The sequence below is a fragment of the Meriones unguiculatus genome, chromosome X (genome assembly GCF_030254825.1).
Source record: "Meriones unguiculatus strain TT.TT164.6M chromosome X, Bangor_MerUng_6.1, whole genome shotgun sequence".
Taxonomy (NCBI): Eukaryota; Metazoa; Chordata; class Mammalia; order Rodentia; family Muridae; genus Meriones; species Meriones unguiculatus.
Window position 1 is genome coordinate 56,046,299 of NC_083369.1, and position 20,573 is coordinate 56,066,871.

The following is a 20,573-nucleotide window of genomic DNA, read 5'->3' on the forward strand; positions in this document are numbered from 1 at the left end:
TTGGATGTTTAAATTGCTTTTCCTTGGTATAACCATGTACACTTAAGGCAAAAGTCACCCTGGAGACAGTTTACACATATGGTTCTAAGTTTACAAAAGATCTTAGAACATTTTTAAATCCCAGAAAGCTTTTGAAATAAAAGCAGAAAACATTGTTACTAGATGTTAGGATTGTTAACATCATGGAATCTCCCCTAATTCTCAATTTCCTGAATTACAAATTCATAAACTGATAAAAGAAAATGTCTATCCTAACCACCTTGATAAAGTTGTTATTAGGGTCAAATAGAATAATGTGTACAAATGCTTTCTAAAACTGTGACTCCACAGACATGTGACACGTCTTATTTTCAGCTCATAAGCTTACTTTCTCTTGAGTCGTTATTTATACTTCTACTAAATTCTAACTGAGCATTGTGAATATTTTTTCTACATTTTCTTGCTGAGGTATATTGCCTTATTCTTGTATTATTTCTTATATCAACAAAAATATAATGAACAATCTTTCTTTTGTCATAGAGAGTGAGAACTAGCTTAAAGAGAGTAGAAATGGCCTCACACTATCAAAACTCATGTGAAAAGTAAGATTAGAGGCATTTTCATAGCCTTTATAAACTAGTTTTCTTTCACCCCATTTCCTTCCTCTGTTATGATTGAACTGTCACAGAATATCGTTTCTTTAAAAAAAAATTATTCCAGGGTTAAGGAAAGCATGTTAGCATGCATAATTCAGAGCTGTCAGCTGGAACTAAGCCATTGCAAGGAGTTTAGTCTATGTGTAGGAAAACAGGTTTAAGGAACTGGACAGTTATACCAGGGCCCACTCAGGAGCAACTATGTGTCTACTCCTTCAGAGCCGCACTCTATAGAGGCATGCAGCAATTTGTATGTAAATTATCAAAAACACAATTAAGTTTACATTTCATGCTTTGCTCATAGGAACCAGGTTTCAAAAGGTCAATAGTCACATGCAGCTAGTGGTTACAGTTCTCTTTCTAGACCATGTATATCACCACAGAAAGTTCTAGTGGCAGCAGCAATATAGAAGAAAGCTGTTGGCTTGTGACTCAGCACTCTCCAGTATTGAAATATGACATTTAGTGACCTAAAGAAACACAAAGAATATGCTCACCAATCTCATATCACATGATACCTTGTATTGCTTACATATGTGCTACCTGAGCTGGGCCATACACTTTTCAAGCCTAGCACTATATCTTCAAGGTTTGTCACAGTTACTTGCACAGACCAGGCATTCATAGGCTAAGTGTCTGCTGATCAACCATTTTGTACAGGAATATCTCTCGCCTGTCTCTGAGACTGAATCAGGAATGCCAAAATTTATATACTCTTTCAAGGTTGGTTGTTTTTTTGTTTTTTGCTTTTTGGGGTTTTTTTTTGTTTGTTTGTTTGTTTGTGTGTTCTGAGACTAGTGTGTGTTTGAACATTTTTCAAGAATTTAAACATTAGAGAGGAATGGCCTAAATCAAAATATAAATTTTATGTACCCCCATCCTTAATTTTCCATCCTTTTCATTTGTTCAAGTACCATTTATTAACTTAAAAAAGTTAGTGCCCTGCGTGAAGAAGGGGGTGGGAGGGTGAGGTCAGGAGGGGAAGTAGGGGCTTATGGGGGGATACAAAGTGAAAAAAGTGTAATTAATGAAAAAATAAAATAATAAAAAAATTTTAAAAAGTTAGTGTCCTCCATTTATTCATACTAATCCCTACCATGCAAAACAAATAATTTTAAATGCAATATAACTCTTCAAAGAGGGTGTTTTACAATTTAGCAGGATTAAAAATATGTTTTAGACTATGTATCTCAATGACTCAATTAAAATTAAATTTTTTCAATAAACATCCTATATGGGTATGCCAACTGTTTGTACAGAGCCTAGTATCAAATAAAACTTAAACCACACATATATCCCCACACATTAATAGTGGAAGACTTCAACACCCCACTCTCAACAAAGGACAGGTCAACGAAACAAAATTAAACAAAGAAACAATGTCTCTAACAGAGGTCATGAATAAAATGGACCTAACAGACATCTACAGAACCTTACACTCAAACACAAAAGAATTTACCTTCTTCTCAGCAACTCATGGAAGCTTCTCCAAAACAGACCATATGGTTGGTCACAAAGCAAGCCTGAACAGATAAAAGAAGACTGAAATAATCACTTGTATCCTCTCTGATCACAATGGGAAAAAGCTGGACCTCAACAACATCAGAAATAGCAAAAAGCCTACACTCACATGGAAACTGAACAACTTGCTACTCAATGACAGCTGGGTCAAAGAAGAAATAAAGAAAGAAATTAAAGTCTTCCTAGAATTCAATGAAAATGAAGACACAACCTAACTAAACTTGTGGGACACAATGAAAGCAGTGCTAACAGGAAAGCTCATAGCACTAAGTGCCTTCAAGAAGAAATTCGAGACAGCTCATTCAAGCAACTTAAAGGCTCACCTAAAAACCCTAGAAAAAAAAAAAAGAAGCAGACACACCAAAAAGGAGTAGATGGCTGGAAATAGTCAAACTCAGGGCTGAAAACAATCAATTAGGAAAAAAAAAAAAACTATTCACAGAATCGAGGAAACCAAGAGCTGGATCTTTGAGAAAATCAACAAGTTAGACAAACCCTTAGCCAAGCTAACTAAAAAGAAGAGAGACACCATCCAAATCAACAAAATCAGAAATGAAAAGGGGGACATAACTATAGACACTGAGGAAATCCAAACAATCATTAGGACTTACTTCAAAAGTCTATATGTAACAAAATTTTAAAATCTGAATGAAATGGACAATTTTCTTGATCAACTCCACTTACCAAAGCTGAATCAGGACCAGGTAAATCAATTAAATATACCTATATCCCCTAAGGAAATAGAAGTGGTCATCAAAAGTCTCCCATTCAAAAAAAGCCCAGGACCAGATGCCCAGATGCCCAGGTTTCAGCACAGAATTCTACCAGACCTTCAAAGAACCGAACTCCAGTTCTCTTCAAACTATTCCACAGAATAGAAACAGAAGGAACATTACCAAACTCATTCTATGAAGCCACAGTCACCTCGGTACCTAAACCACACAAAGACCCAACAAAGAAAGAGAATTTCAGGCCAATCTCCCTTATGAACATTGATGCAAAATTTTCAACAAAATACTTGCAAACCGAATACAAGAACATATCAAAGCATCCACTATGACCAAGTAGGCTTCATCCCAGGTATGCAGGGGTGGTTCAATATATGGAAATCCGTCAGTGTGACCCATCATATTAACAAACTGAAAGAAAAAAACCACATGATTATCTCCCTATATGCTGAAAAAGCATTTGACAAAATACAATATCCATTCATGTTTAAAGTATTGGAGAGATCAGGGATACAAGGCACATTTCTAAACATAGTAAAGCCAACATACAGCAAGCCTATAGCCAACATAAAGATAAACTGAGAGAAACTTAAAGCAATTCCACTGAAATTAGGGACAAGACAAGGCTGCCCACTCTCTCCATATCTCTTCAACATAGTTCTGGAAGTCCTTGGGAGAGCATTAAGACAGTTGAAGGAGATCAAGGGAATAAAATTGGAAAGGAAGAAGTCAAATGATCACTATTTGCAGATGATATGTTAGTATAACTGAGTGAGCCCAAAAATTCTACCAGGAAACTCTTACAGCTGATAAACACCTTCAGTGATGTCGCTGGATACAAAATTAATTCAAAAAAATCAGTAGTCCTCCTGTATACAAAAGACAAAAGGGCTAAGAAAGAAATTAGGGCAACAACACCATTCAAAATAGCCACAAAAGACATAAAGTTATTTGGTGTAACTCTATCCAAGCAAGTCAAAGACTTGTATAAAAAAAAATTTCAAGTCTCTGAAGAAAGAATTTGAAGAAGATATAAGAAGATAGAAAGATCTCTCATGCTCATGGCTTGGCAAGATTAACATAGTAAAAATGGCCATCTTGCCAAACATAATCTACAGATTCAATGCAATTCCCATAAAATTACCAACACAATTCTTTACAGATATTGAAAGAAAAATACTCAACTTCATATGGAGAAACAAGAAACCCAGTATTGCTAAAACAATCCTCTACAATGAAAGATCTTCTGGAGGTATCTCCATCCCTGATCTTAAGCTGTTCTATAGAGTAACAGTTATAAAAACTTCATGGTACTGACATAGAAACAGAATGGTGGATCAATGGAATTGAATAGAAGACCCAGAAATAAACCCACACACTTATGGATACCTGATCTTTGACAAGGATGCCAAAACCGTACAATGGAAAAAAGATAGCATCTTCAACAAATGGTGCTGGTCTAACTGGATATCTACATGTAGAAAAATGCAAATAGATCCATACTTATCACCCTGCACAAAATTAAAGTCCAAGTGGATCAAAGACATAAAACCAGACACATTAAACCAGTTAGAAGAAAAATTGGGTAATACCCTAGAACTCGTTGGCACAGGAGACAACTTCCTGAACAGAACACCAACAGCACAGGCTCTAAGAGCAACAATAAATAAATGGGACCTCATGAAACTGAAAAGCTTCTTTAAAGCAAAGGACACCATCATCAAAACAAAACGAATGCCTACAGATTGGGAAAGATTCTTCACCAATCCTCTATCTGACAGAGGGCTAATACACATTATATATAAAGAACTAAAGAAGCCGAAAAGCAACAAACCAAGTAATCCAATTAAAAATGGGGAACAGAGCTAAACAGAGAATTCTCCATAGAGAAATATCAAATGGCAGAGATACATTTAAAGAAATGTTCAACCTCATTAGCCATCAAGAAAATGCAAATCAAAACCACCCTGAGATTTCACCTTACACCCATCAGAATGGCTAATGTCAAAAACTCAACTGAAAACACATGCTGGAAAGGCTGTGGAGAAAGGGGAACCCTCCTCCGCTGTGGGTGGGAATGTAAACTTGTATAACCACTCTGGAAATCAATCTGTCGTTTTCTCAGACAACTAGGAATAGTGCTTCCTCAAGATCCATCTATACCACTCCTAGGCATTTATCCAGAAGAGGCTCAAGTACACAATAAGGACATTTGCCCAACCATGTTTGTAGCAGCTTTATTTGTAATACCCAAAAGATGGAAACAACCCAGATGACCCTCGACTGAAGAATGGTACAGAAATTGTGGTACATCTACACAATAGAATATTAATCAGCAATAAAAAACAAGGAAATCATGAAATTTACAGGAAAATGGTGGGAACTGCAAAGGATCATCCTGAGTGAGCTGTCCCAGAAGCAGAAAGACACACACAGTATTTACTCACTCATATAGACATGTAATATAGGACAAACCTACTAAAAGCTATACACCTAAAAAACTAATCAAGAGAGAGGACTCTGGCTAAAATACTCAATCCCCATCCCGAAAGACAAAGAGGTTGGACATCAGAAGAAGAAAACAGGGAACAAGTTAGGAGCCTGCCACAGAGCACCTCTGAAAGGCTCTGCCCTGCAGACTATCAAAGAGATGCTGAGACTTATGGACAACCTTTTGGCAGAGTGCAAGGAATCTTATGAAAGAAGTGGGAAATAGTAGGAACTGGAGAGGACAGGAACTCCACAAGGAGAGCAACAGAACCAAAAAAATTGAGCACAGGGGTCTTCCCAGAGACTCATACTCCAACCAAGTACCATTCATGGAGATAACAGAGAACCCCTGCATAGATGTAGCCCATGGCAGTTCAGTGTCCAACTGGGGTCCATAGTAATAGGAACAGGGACTGCCTCTGACATAAACTGATTTGTCTGTTCTTTGATCACCTCCCCCTGATGGGGCAGAAGCCTTACCAGGCCACAGAAGATGGCAATGCAGCCACTCCTGATGTGATCTGATAGACTAAGATCAGAAGGAAGGAGAGCAGGACCTCCCCTATCAGTGGACTTGGGGAGGAGCATGCGTGGAGAAGGGGGAGGGATAGTGGGATTAGGAGGGGAGGAGGGGGATACAAGGTAAATAAATTGTAATTAATAAAAATTTAAAAAAAAGAAGTGAAGAGGTAAAGTGATATTCTCCTTTTTAAGTTGGTGGGGAAAGTGAGAGTCACAGTTTCTGAATCCATGATCAAGTAGCCACGTACTGAAAAAGTCAGAGAAATAGCCTAAGAACCCCTGCTTCCTGAACAACGGTGTGTATGCTACATTTATAGAAAACAGGAAAACAGAAGCGAGGTTACTAGCTTTAATGCTTTTGTTTTCTCTATATAGCCACTTTTAAAATCATAACATAAATATTTTATTAAATATTTTTAATTATTTTTTTTATTTTTATGTAATTACAGTTTATTCACTTAGTTTATCAGCTGTTGACTCCTTCCTCATTCCTTCTCAATCCCACCCTCCCTCCTTCATCTCCTTCCATTCTCCTCTCCCAGTCCACTGATAGGAGAGGTCCTCCTCCCCTTCCATTTGACCCTAGTTTATCAGGTCTCATCAGGACTAGCTGCATTGTCCTTTTCTGTGGCCTGGCAAGGCTGTTCCCCCCATGGGGGGGTGATCAAAGAGTCAGCCACAGAGTTCATGTCAGAGACAGTCCCTGTTCCAATTACTAGGGAGCCCACTTGGAGACTGACCTCACTTAGGCTACACCTGAGCAGTGGTTCCAGGTTATCTCCATGCATGGACCTGGGTTGGAGTATCAATCTCAGAAAAGACCCCTGGACCCATACATTATTTAATGCAATATTATTTTTCAGCTCATGATGAAGCCTTAAGATGCTTGATTGCCAAATATGGTCATTTGGAAAGGTTTTTAAATCAACACTACATGCTTGCAATGACATGCTAGATACTGTGGACTTTAAAAAAATTCTCTTTGCCTTTAGCTCATTGGCACAGGAGGCAACTTCCTGAACAGAAGACCAACAGCACAGGCTCTAAGATCAACAATCAATAAATGGATATCATGAAACTGAAATGTTTCTGGAAAGCAGAGGACACTGTAGTCAGAACAAAATGACACCCTAAGCATTGGCAAAGGATCTTCATCAACCTATATCTGACAGAGGGCTGATATCCAGAATATATAAAGAACCCAAGAAGTTAAACAGGAACAAATCAAGTATTCCAATTAAAAAATGAGGTACAGAACTGAACACAGAATTCTCAATAGAGGAATACCAAAAGGCAGAGAAGCACTTAAAGAAATCCTCAACATTCTTAATTAACAGGGAAATGCAAATCAAAATGACCCTGAGATTTCACCTCACGCCCATCAGAGTGGCTAAGATAAAAAAACTCAAGTGACAACACATGCTGGAGAGGATGTGGAGAAAGGAGAACCTTCGCTCCATTGCTTGATGGGAATGCAAACTTGTACAACCACTTTGGAAATCAATCTGGTGCTTTTTCAAACAATTAGGAATAGTCCTACCTCAAGATCCAGCTATACCACTCCTGGGCATATATTCAAAAGAGGCTCAAGTACACAATAAGGACATTTGCTCAACCATGTTTGCAGCAGCTTTATTTGTAATAGCCAGAACCTGGAAACAATCCAGATGCCCCTCAATTGAGGAATGGATACAGAAATTGTGGGACATTTACACAATGGAATATTATGCAACAATTAAAAACAAGGAAATCATGAAATTTGCAGGTAAATGGTGGGAACTAGAAAAGATCATCCTGAGTGAGGTATCCCAGAAGCAGAAAGACACACATGGTATATTCTCACTTATAAGTGGAGATTAGAAATAATATAGGATAACCATACTAAAATCTGTACACCTAAAGAAGCAAGAAAAAGGACCCTGTGTGAGATGCTAAATCCTCATTCAAAAAGGGAAACAGGATAGACATAGGAAGAAGGTGAAAACAAGGAACAAGACAGGAGCCTACCACAGAAGGCCTCTTAACGACTCTACCCAACAGTATATTAAAGCAGATGCTGGGACTCATATTCGAAATTTGGGCAGAGTGCAGGGAATCTTATAGAAAAAAAGGGGGAAATAAAAAGACATGGAAGGGTCTAGAGCTCCACAAGTTAAACAACAGAACCAAAAAATCTGACCCGGGGGGGTCTTTTCTGAGACTGATACTCCAACCAAGGATCATTCATGGAGAAACCTAGAACCCCTACACAGATGTAGCCTGTGGCTGCTCAGTCTGTAAATGGGCATCCTAGTAATGGGAACTGGTGCTGTCTCTGATGTGAACTCTTTGATCACCTCCCACTGAGGGAGGAGAAGCCTTACCAAGCCACAGAGGAAGACTGTGAAAGACAGTCCTGATGAGACCTGATAGGCTAGGGTCAGATGGAAGGGAAGGAGGACCTCCACTATCAGTGGACTTGGGAAGGGGCATAGGAGGAGATGAGGGTGGGAGGGAAGGCAGGATTGGGAGGGGATGAGGGTAAGGGCTACAGCTCTGATACAAAGTGAATAAATTGTAATAAATAAGAAAAATTAAAAATTCCTCTTTGTTCTCAGGATGAGCACAAAATTATATATTCTAAGAACACTAAAATTCAATATGACTTTAGCAATTTTCTTATCTCCCTGCTTCCCTTTCTTTTCTTCCTCTCCATATCCCTTGCTTTATGCCCTGCTCTCAACATTTTGAACACACAAAAAAATGTGCCTACAAGGCTTTTCTAATCACCCTAATGCCACACAACTAGTTATTAGAAACCTGGACCTGTGTTCAGAATTCATCTCTTCCAACACTGAAGACATGACTCATCTTTTTCCACTTGTCCAGCTCTCTCCCCTTATTAAAAAAAAAAAAAAGCCCCCAGAAGAACATTAATGCTCAAAATCATCTCAGCTAAATTTCTCCTGGGGAAAAAAAAGTGAAATTTGCTGCAAATGATATTTATAAATCACTTTTTGTCAATTTTCTGTCATTTAAGAAAACAAATTGTAACTAAGAAAACAAGGAAGAGAATATATAACCCACCCAAGGAAATAAACTGTCTTTAGCTTAGTGATTGGGGGATGTGGCATGATAAAGTCCTCTGAAATACAGCCTCATTCTAGAAAATGACTTGCTTGGTTGTCACTTAAATTGATCATCTATAATTGCTAGAAATAAACTGCAATCAAAATATAGTATCTCCTATTAGTTTTGCCCACTGGGGGTTGGTTGATCATAGGAAAATTATCCAAAATATAGATTTTCTCATTTTTATTGCCTCAGTGGAAACTCTCTGGAATTAGGTGGCTGAAGAGGCTAGACTAGTGGTAAATACTGAACCCAGAAAGCCCTTTTCTTTTCAGAATAGAACTGGGTATATAACTATGGGTGACTAACAACTAGGTAGTAATCTCTTTTGCTCACTTCCTAATAGCTTATTTGACTCATCATATTAGAGTCACACCTTTGTGGTTGGGTCCTCACTCATTTATATTTGATGATCATTCAGATACAAACTGGCTGCTTTATACAATTTTTAAAAGGTTTGTGGTGTAAACAAGATTTCATGATAAATGTTTAAACTACTTAAGAGAATAAATTAAAATATTTTAGAAGCAATTTACAAACAATAAATATTTTCATTGCACATCACTCTTACTTATAGATTAAAACAGGTCCAAGGACTCCTACTGGGCAAAATGTCCTGGCAAAGAGTTTGTCTATATCTTATTACTATATGAACTTGAAAGAAAGAAAATTGCATTTCCTTTCTATCTCTACTTCTGCCTGGCCTGACTCCAAGTTAGTCTTGCTTAATCAGATTTGACTGTACTGTATAAAACTAAGTACAATGGCAAAGACAGCAGCCCAAAGGAAAAGATATAGAAGTCATAGCAGTTCCTATACCATGTTTAAGATCTTTGTACAAACTATAGGCATCACTGGTACTAAAGGGTAGATAGAAGCAACCAGAAGGGTAGAAGGAAAAGCAAAAAGAGATCAATCTTTCCAAGATCTCAGAATTCATCTTCTCTGGCTGTCATTGACTACGACAGAACAAATGGTAGTAGCTAGGACAGTTTAAAGCTGAAAATTCCTATGTAACTTAATAGATCCTGTTACAAGGAGGTGCAGGCTCCATGGTCAGTGCTAAGAATATGGATGTGAATCCTTTTCTACTCCTGACCTCAAGGAGCACACTTAATGTCATGTGACTGAGAGTAAATGAAGAGGTAATCACAATGCAATGCTGTGGGTGCTTCTGTGGGTGGTATCTGAGTCTGTTTATACTTCTATAACAACGGGCTTAAGATAAAACTATCCTTGAGGAGCAGAAATTTGTTTTCTACAGGTTTTGAGTGTAGGCAATCCAAAATCAAGGTGCCAGCCAACCACATGCCTGATGAGAACTAGTCTCTACTTCCCAAATGGCACCTTGTTATTACATCCTCCAAAAAAGATAAACACTGTCTCTTCACATGGTGGAATGTAGAAAGGCAGGAAGAACTAGCTAATTCTTTAAGCCTTTTTATAAGGGCTCTAATCCCACTCATAAAGGCAGATCTCTCATGACATTATCCCCTAAAAGTCCCAATTGTTAATAATATTGTATTAGGTCTTAGGTTCAAACATGTTGGTTGGGAACAAGGGTTATACAACATTTAATCGACATTTACAGTATATGCAGAGAAGAAAGCAACAGAGAAGAAGCCCTTGCCCTTAGGAAGCATGTGCTGTGAGAACTGCTTTCAGATATGTGCAGACTTTGGAGGACTGAACTGGGAATAAACTTTGGTTTGAAAGGAGAGTGTGCTTTGCTGTGGCTTGAATTCTTGATTTTGCCAATTACCTATCAGTATTAGGGAGAAAGAAAGACCATAAGCCAAGCTTAACAAAAATCAAGCAATTCTCTACAGCCACAAACCCAGCTGGATTTGGGTTGGCTCTTTTCTAAAGTTTGAAGGACAAGTTAAATTCTGTATTAATGTCAAAAATGAAAAAAAAAAAGTCAATGTCTGACGGCATAGCTAATTAAACCACAGAAACTTATGTTTGAGCCAGTAAAGGTTTTCTCTGGTGGTCAAATGCTCATGACTTTCAAATTCTTCACATAAGGAAGAGTCCTGAGACAAGTAGACCATAGCTTGAATAATCTCTTTAAAAAGTGATTCTAGCCCCCAAGTCATAGGTACAAAGTAGAAAAAATAGAGCGTTTTCTGGCAGATGTCTGTAGGTGGGGACATTCAGTTTCCTCAGCAGGTCAGACTGGCTCTTAGGCCTACTAATAAAGACAGCTGTGACAGTGACTCCTTTGGTGGGAAAGAGAGAGAACAGGTTATTTTTTTCCTTGTATATGATTTAGGGATATGGATGTCATGGTTGCATTTTTCTATTCTTTTGATTGGTTAGCTCTGTGTCTTTCTTCCAAAAGAAACTCAATTACTATTGGGTCACCCTCATGCTTTGCATGCATTGATGGAGCCCTAATCACACTGTCACTTTCCAGTGAACTATATGTCACATCTACAAACCTCATCCTATATAAGGCAAAGTTGCAAGAAGCAAGAAAAATTGTGGTTCACTGACAAACACAATGTCTATTCAGATGGGTGTCTTTATGTCTTTTCTGCATGAATAGCAGAGTCTGGAAGATTCTGAAAAGACACAAATCTTAGGCCAACAATATATATTATATATGATATATGATGTTGCTGTGCAAGCATGGATTACTCTTGCTTCTTCTTTCCAAGTTTTTCTGCTGTGCTTAAAAAGACATGAGAAGGCCTTACCAGGCCACAAAGGAAAACAATTCAGCCAGTCCTGATGAGACCTGATAGGCTAGGGTCAGATGGAAGGGGAGGAAGACTTCCCCTATCAGAGAGAGGAATGGGAGGAGATGAGGGAGAGAGAGTGGGATTGTGAGGGAATGAAAGAGGGAGCTACAGCTGGAATATAAAATGAATAATTTGTAATTAATAAAAAATAAATTAATATAAAAAAGACATGAGAAGATAGAGAATGGATAAATAAATGTATGTGTGACTGTTCATTGTTCTATGTTTTCTAAAAAGAATACGACTCTGTGGCAATTAACATTTCATAAAATTTGCCTCTTGAAATTTTAATTTTGGCTTCCGATCTCCTGGTTGAGATCTACCTGTAGACCACATGGAAGCAAAGACTCTTGGAATTGTGACACCCAGAAAACCTGTCTTATCTGTCAGTGAAAATTGAGAAAAAAATTAAGAAAAATTAAGAACAATGCAGCTGATTGGCATAACTTAATCCTGAAATGGGACAGCCTCAGTGATGCAGGTTTTAACAGAGCAAGCAATATTGCCAACCAGAAAGTCAGCTTGTCAAGCAAAGAGAAGGTTGAATTAGAGAGCAGTAGCCCAGCTTCCAATGAAGAGGAAGAAAAGGCAAACCTGGACTACGATCAGGAACTTGAAGCACTGTGTAAGGAGCTGCAGGCCATCTTAGATGGCTTCACTAAAATACAAATGAAAATAGAAAAGCTATCTTCACCCACCAAGGGAATCTGTGAACTAGAAAATTACCATTTCAGGGAAGAGATTAACTGCCCCCCTCTGTTTCACACGTGGCCTACACCATTCTTTTATTGAGGTCTCCCACCAGCTCTTTTATCCATACAAGAAGGATCTCCTTTTGAAGCACATCATTGGCTCAGAGATGGCCCAAACTGCAGACCACAACCTCAGCCTGATTTACCTGTCCATGCGGCTACACCAGCCTTACATAGAGAGCAACAGCAAGCTGCAGCTGGAGAGCATGCTGCTTGAAACATCGCACCCCCGTTCTGTGATTGCGCCCTCAGCTCCAGACTGTCCCTAGCTGCTGCAGCCTGTCCAGACACACAGGCACTGCTGCAGCTGCCCTCCGTTCTGCATCATCCCAGGCATCATAAAACTGCCACTTGTAAGCACCAGCAAGAAATAAATGGGAAGAATGGCCGAGGGCCTTATTTTGCAAACCAAGTGTACTTTACGTAGTGCATCTGTGTAGACAACCTGAGTTTCCTAGCTTTGCTTTGTACCTATCCCCTTTTTTGGTTTGCGGTGCTAGCAATCAAACCCACACTTTCACAGAAGCTGAATATTCAACACTGGGCAGCATCCCCAGCCCTGTGCTTAAGATTTGAAGAGAACATTCTAGTTCTGTAACTATTAAGTAAAATCCCATAAATATTAGATGTTTAAAATCTTACCAAGCCAGATAGTGGCAGCGATGGCACACGGCTTTAATCTCAGCACTTGAGAGGCAGAAGCTTTTTGAGTTTGAGGCTAGCCTGGACTGGTATTTTTACACAATGAAATACTACTCAGCAATCGAAAAGGAGGAAATCATGAAATTTGCAGGCAAATGGTGGGATCTAGAAAAGATCATTCTGAGTGAAATATCCCAGAAGGAGAAAGACAAACATGGGATATACTCACTTATATAGACCTATAAGATATGATAAACATAATGAAATCTATACACCTAAAAAAGATAATCAAGAGAGCAGACACGGGGTAAGATGATCAATCCTCATATAGAAAGACAGAAGGGATGTGCATTGAACGTATGACAGGAGTCTACTGAGTGCATCTGAAAGACTCTAACTAGCAGTGTTTTCAAAGCAAAGACTCATGACCAAACCTTTGGCAGAGTACAGGGAATCATAAGAAAGAAGGGGAGTTAGTCTGATGGGGAAGTGATAGGAGCTCCACAAGGACCAAATATATCTGGGCACAGGGTCTTTTCTGAGACTGACATTCAACCAAGGACCATGTATGGATATAACCTAGAACCTCCGCTCAGATGTAGCCTGTGGTAGCTCAGTAACCAATTGGTTTCCCAAAGTGAGGGGAACAAGGAGTATTTCTAACAGGAACTCAATGACTGGCTCTTTGGCCTCCCAACCCCCCAAGGGAGGAGCAGTCCTGTTAGGCCACAGAGGAAGGCTTTGCAGCCAGTCCTGAAGATACCTGATAAAACAGGATCAGATGAATGGGGAGGAGCCCCCCCCATCAGTGGACTTAAAAAGGTGCAGGGAGGAGATGAGGGAGGGAGGGAGGGACTGGGAGGGAATGAGGGAGCGGGACACGGCTGGGATAAGGAGTTAATAAAAGGTAACTAATAAGAAAAAAAATAAAATTAAAAAAAGAGAGAAAAAAGAAAATAAATAGCAAAAAATTTCATAAGTTTTTATTGGCTACACGTTATGTAAACAAATATAGTCTTGAAGAAAACATGACCATTTTTCTTTCAGTTAAATAAAAGAGAGGCAAAGCCATATGGAGGTAGTGTAAGATTCTCCATCAATGGTCTCCTGAGTGGGAACATCTGTTTACATATAGGAAGCATCTTTACAAGAGCTAAGGAGACAAGGTAAAAGACTCTAGTATTTGCTTTTAACAGTATTAAAAGAACATTGAGAAAGATGCAGTAGTTACTTTTCTATTACTACAATAAAATACTGTGACTAAGGCAATTTATAGGAGGAAAGGCGTATTTGGGCTTACAGTTGCAGAGGGATGAATCTGTCACCACCACCATCAGGAAGTATGGCATCAGACAGGCATGGCAACTGGAGCTGAAAGCTGAGACTTAAGATTCACATCTCAAACCACAAACAGGAAGTGGAGATGAAACTGGGAATGACAGCCATGATACCTCAACAGCATGACTGCCCACAAAAGGCCTCTGTAAGAACAACACCAATAGACATGCTACCACAGAAAGGAAAAAGCTCAAGAGACCTCAAACCTAGACAAAAAAAAAAAAAAAAAAAAAAAAAAAAAAAAAAAAAAAAAAAAAAAAAACGACGACGACAACAACAACAAAAAAAACCTTACATGCAGCAAAAGGATCCTGAGAGCTGGAGAAGCAGTCTTCTACTAAGAAAAAAATAAAATTTAAAAAAAAAACAACAACAAAGTGAGTCCAGGACAGTCAGTGCTATATAGAGGAACACTGTCTTGAAAAAAAAAAAAATCTCATCAAGTAGGGACTGAGTGTGCAGCTGAGAGTACTTGTGGCCCTTTGGCCTCCACAGTCAGTCACATATACAGTCAGTCACATATATTTGCGTCCACACAAAAATAGTCTTTCTAAGATTTTATTTTTCCTTTACGTATTTGTGTATGTGCCACATGTACAGATGACCAGAGTGGCTACAAATGGGAGAAGGAGCCTAGAGTTGGAGGTTGTTCACCGCCTAACCTGGAAGAGTCCTGACCTTTCAATCCCCTGGAGGAGCAGGTCACATTCTTATATTAATAAAATGTGTTTTAATACCTAAAAAAGAAATTTTAATTTCATAGATTAGTATTTCATCTGTTATTCAGATATATTAACATTATTACTACAAGTGCGTTTGGAAAGGAACCTATTACACCAGGAAACCTCAAAATTTTCTCTTACATAGCTACTGAGGAGAAGGGAAGGGAATGGATAGGGGTAGTGAAATAAGAATAGCATTAATAGAGTCAGTGAACATGATCAAATACCTTTATTCTAATGTACAAAATAAGAACTTTTGTATTGTACAGGTAATAACACAAATTTTGGCACCATGTGTTCATTTTTTTTATATCTCTAGAAGAAAAACAAGCCAACATTCAAAGTTTTCCTAAGTCATTACTTCCTCCCTAGCCACAAAAAGATGCTAGTATAAGTCTGCAGATGTGTAGACTGCAGAATACCTGAGAGTAGGAAATTTTATAAAGAGCAGAAATTTATTTTTTTACAATTCTGAAGGTAGAAACAACTAAGAACAGAATTAAAGCATCTGATTAAGGTTTTCTTGCTGTGCCATAATATGATGGAAGGTATCACATGATGACAGAGAGTAATAGTGAGCAAGTTTGTCCTTCTATAAGAAAATAATTCTTGTGGCAATGAGCCCACTCCCACAATAAAGGCATGGATCCACTTACAAGAACTTTTACACTCCTTTCATGATTTAAGAACTTCTAAAATGTCCTACTTCAGAGGACTGCAATGAGGATCAAGTTGCCAGCTCACAATAATTTTAGCAGGTGTCAAGAATATGGAAGATGGCATAACAAACATCAGTCCTCCCCTCCTTAATCTCTTCTATTTTCAGTGGTAAACACCTGCTTTTTAACAAAGAAGTTTGATATAGAGCACTTCACAAAAGAAGAATAAATTCCCCATCACCCAAGAGACAAATGACAAGACCTCCAGAACCTTAACCATTTCTTGACTTTGTTTAATGTTCTTTATTGTCCATCAATGTTCCCCCTAAGAACAAGCATCCAGAAATGAATATTATCCTCTAGATGCATTCTGAACAGGAAAGAATTCAGCTGGGGCTAATGTCTCTCATAAACACAAATATATATGCATATATATTTCATTACTGAGACTTAAGATTGCATTTGTCTTAGCTGCCCTTTCCCCTATAGAATATATTCATTTCTAAAGAAGCTTATCAACTTCACTCTTAATTGGCACCAGAGGCTAATTCCAAAAAAGATCACCAGACAGGCAAGTAGAGACACTGAAAGAAAAAGAGACCAAAAGATAGAGTGCCCGATCTCTCAAATAAAAGAGATTCTACAAAAAAAAAAAAAAAAGAAAGAAAGAAAGAAGAAAAACAGAAAAGAAAAAAAAAAGTGAAGAGGTCAATAAACATATCATCACTGTGCCCAGACTTAGTGGACAACTGGAGACTTCCAGACCTTCATTTATGAACAGCTAATTACATGCTCAACAAAGTAATGCCACATCACAATAAAAATGGAAACCAGCAAAACTAACCTACTGCCCACTTAAAAATAACCTGAAAGAAAAAAAAAATGGCAGATGAACTATATTGCATAGACACCCATTTTGCTGGCCTTTATTGAAAGTCAGAATTCCCTATATGCATGTTTTAATCAAGCCCTTTATTCCTCTATCTCACTTACTCACCTCTCTGTACTATTAAGAATTTGTAAATATAGTCAATTATTCTAAAGTTTCCAAAATTCTCATTTCAACTGGTTTACCAGTTAATGTACCATAGCAGAGAATGAATTGCTATTACAAGGGACTAAAAATAAAAATGTTTCAGAGCCCATAATTGGCTTGTCTTGTTGGACTTTGTAGGGAGCCAAAGTACCAGTTCCAGACTATTAGCCCTTGGTTTGTAGGAGGATAATATATTTCCTCATTAAAATATTTTGCTCTCCACAGTTTAAAAATTAAAAAAAAAGTTGCATTTCTTCCCGTAATTTTTCATTTTTAGGGAATCTTGAAGCTTTGGAGGCACAACGAAAGTACAAGAAAAAACAAATAATCACTCTTCTGTGAAAATCAGCCATTACCTTCATTAACGCTTGCCTTCCTTCTAAGTCTGTTTTCCAGCAGCTCCAAATTCACCACATTCAAAGGTCTTTTATTTTTCTCAAAAAACAGGCTCCATTTCCATTCCTCAGTTTAGGGACATCTGGCTTGTTTCCAAATATTACAAATAAAGCTGTTATGAACATGGTTTACCAATATTTTGGATATATGCCTAGGAGTACTATAGCTGGATCTTGAGGTAGCAAAATTCCTAATTTTCTGAGAAAGCACCAAACTGATTTCCAAAGTGGCTATAGAAGTTTATATTCTCACCAGCCATGGAGAAGGGTTCCCCTCTCTCCACATCCTCTCCATCATGTATCTTGAGTTTTTGATCTTAGCCATTCTGAAGGGTGTAAGGTGAAACCTCAGGGTTGTTTTGATTTGCATATCCTTGATGACTAAGGAGGTTGAATATTGCTTTAAGTGTTTCTCTGCCATTCGATATTCCTCTATTGAGAATTCTCTGTTTAGCTCTGTACCCAATTTTTTAATTGGTACATTTACACAATTGAATACTACTCAGCAATTAAAAACAAGGAAATCATGAAATTTGCAGGCAAATGGTAGGAACTAGAAAAGATTGTCCTGAGTGAGGTATCCCAGAAACAGAAAGACACACATGGTATATACTCAGTTATAAGTGGATATTAGACATATAATATAGGATAAACACACTAAAGTCTGTACACCTAAAGAGGCTAAGCCAAAAGGAGGACCTTGGGTAATATGTGCAATTCTCATTCAGAAAGGCAAACGTGTTGGACTTTGGAAGAGGGAGAAAACAGGGAACAGGTCAGGAGCCTACCACAGAGGGCTTTTGAAAGACTCTACCTAGCAATGTATCAAAGCAGATGTTGAGAATCATAGCTAAATTTTGGCAGAGTGCAGGGAATCTTAGGAAAGAAGGGGGAGATAGAAAGACCTGGAGGGAACAGGAGATCCACAAGTAGAGCAACAGAACCAAAAAATTTGGGCCCAGGAGTCTTTTTTGAGACTGATACTCCAACCAAGGACCATGCATGGAGATAACCTAAAACCCCTTCACAGATGTAGCCCATGGCAGCTCAGTCTTCAAATGGGTTTCGCAGTAATGGGAACAGGGACTGTCTCTGATATGAACTCAGTGGCTGACTCTTTGATCATCTATTTCCCCCTGATGGGGGAGCAGCCTTACCAGGCCACAGAGGAAGACAATGCAGCCAGTCCTGATGAGACCTGATAGCATAGGTTCAGAGAGAAGTGGAGAAGGACCTCTCCTATCAGTGGACTTGGAGACAGAATGGTAGGAGATGAGGGAGGGAGGGTGGGAATGAGAGGGGATGAGGGAGGGGGCTACAGCTGGGATACAAAGTGAATATACTGTAATTAATAAAAAATAAACAAATTAATAAAACAGGCCCAATGTTTGTACAGAGATGCATATATTTAAAATCAAATGCCAGTGATTATCTAGGTTAGAAGTCTAAGGTATCTATGTGCAATTATGGTACCTGACAACTGAGATCACAAATTCCTAGGTTTCCCCTCACAGGCTAATTAATCTTGCTGGAGCTTGCTGCTTTGCAATCATATTATGCAATAGTCCTTCCACAGGAGCCCAGTGAGCCAAAATGTCTGGTGGTCTACCTATGGCCTTTTGCTGGCCTCTAGAATAAATACTATGTGTTAGCTTTTTATCACACTTACCACAATTGCAAGCAATTATCTGTGTGATCATTTTTTTTAACATTTCCTAAGTTGTGCTCTGGGTTTCTAAAGGTGACATCTCTTTTGTCATAAAATGGGCTTAGTAGGGTACAAGAGTACATAGGAGTGACACTAATAAGTGAGGGAACCATCAGCCTACCTGAAGGAAAGAGTCTGTATAAAGTGATTTAAAAAAAAAAATAAAAGCAAAATTAAGTTTACTAAAGACTTACCTAAGACATCATGCAATTTGTAGGCAACTGGATGGAACTAGAAATATCATCCTGAGTGAGGGAACCCAGATCCAGAAAGAAGTGGATATTAGAGATATAATACGGGATAACTGTACAGACCCAAAGAAACCAAGGTGCGCCCAAGGAAGGATGCTTGAATCTCACTCAGAAGGGAAATAAAAGACATCTGAAGGAGATGATGGGAGGGATCTGGGTGGCAAGGGGTATGGATATCAGGTGTGGGGAAACTGGGGTGGGGAGGAGGCCAGGAGAAATAACAGAAATCTGGAACAGGGGAGGCTCCTTGAAGTCGATGGGGTGACCATAGCTGGGACTCCCAGGAGATGGGGATGTTGGAGACTTAAGTCACCACCTCCTGAAGCCAGGTAGGACTTCCAGTGGATGGAAGGGGACACCATCCCACCCGTCAAACCTTCCATTCAAAATCTGTTTTGCCTACAAGAAGTGTAGGGATACAGATGAAGCAGAGATTGAGGGAATGGCAAACCAATAACTGGTCCAACTTGAGATCCATCTCATGAGAGAAAGCCAACCCCTGACACTATTAATGATACTCTGCATGTTTGCAGATGGGTGCCTAGAGTAATTTTCTCCTGAGAGGCTTCACTCATCACCTGATGAAAACAGATGAAGAAACCCACAGCCAAACAACAGGCTGAGCTTCAGGAGTTTGTGGAAAAAGGAGACCCAGAGGAGTCAAGGACACCACATGAAGACCTATAGCATCAAATAACCTGGGCACATGGGGGCCCACAGAGTGAACCACAAACCCAAAAGCATGCATGGGCTGGACCTAACCCCCCTACACATATGTAGCAGATGTGCAGCTTGGTTATCATATGAGTCCACTAACAATGGGAGTAGAGGCTATCTCTGACTCTGTTGTCTGACTTTGTATCCCTTTCCCCTAGCTGGGTTGCCTTGTCTGGACTCAGTGTGAGAGGATTACACATGCTGTGACTTGAGGTACCAGGATAGGCTAGTACCCCTTGGGGGCATCCCCCTCTCTGAGAAGAAAAGGGAGGAGGAGGAATTGGAGGAGAAGAGGGAGGGGTCATGCTATATAGTGATTAAATATATAAATCAATCAAAGAAAAAAAAAACTTACTAAAGACTTACCTAACCTGTCCTCTTAAATTTACAAATTTTCTCTACTTCTCACTATTACCTTTTTTGCTGTATTTCTCTCCACAGGACTTATCTTCCAAAATAGCATTACATTTCCCTTACTGATTGTAATATCCCTGTCTTTCTACTACAAAGTTTATACCATGATGTGATAAATTGTTGCAGATTTATTTTTTGGACTTAGAGTCCTGAAAACAGATCCTCACACAATTTACAGAATATAT

The 20,573-nt window shown here is 38.8% G+C and overlaps 1 protein-coding gene and 1 pseudogene across 2 annotated transcripts in view; one reads left to right on the forward strand and one right to left on the reverse strand.

Annotated features, from left to right (window-relative positions):
• Pcdh19 (protocadherin 19) overlaps positions 1-20,573 on the reverse strand; it is a 162,427-nt gene that overhangs the window by 99,006 nt on the left and 42,848 nt on the right. The gene's annotated exons all lie outside the window — the stretch shown is intronic.
• On the forward strand, positions 12,089-12,775 carry LOC110543142 (cyclin-dependent kinase 2-interacting protein-like; annotated as a pseudogene).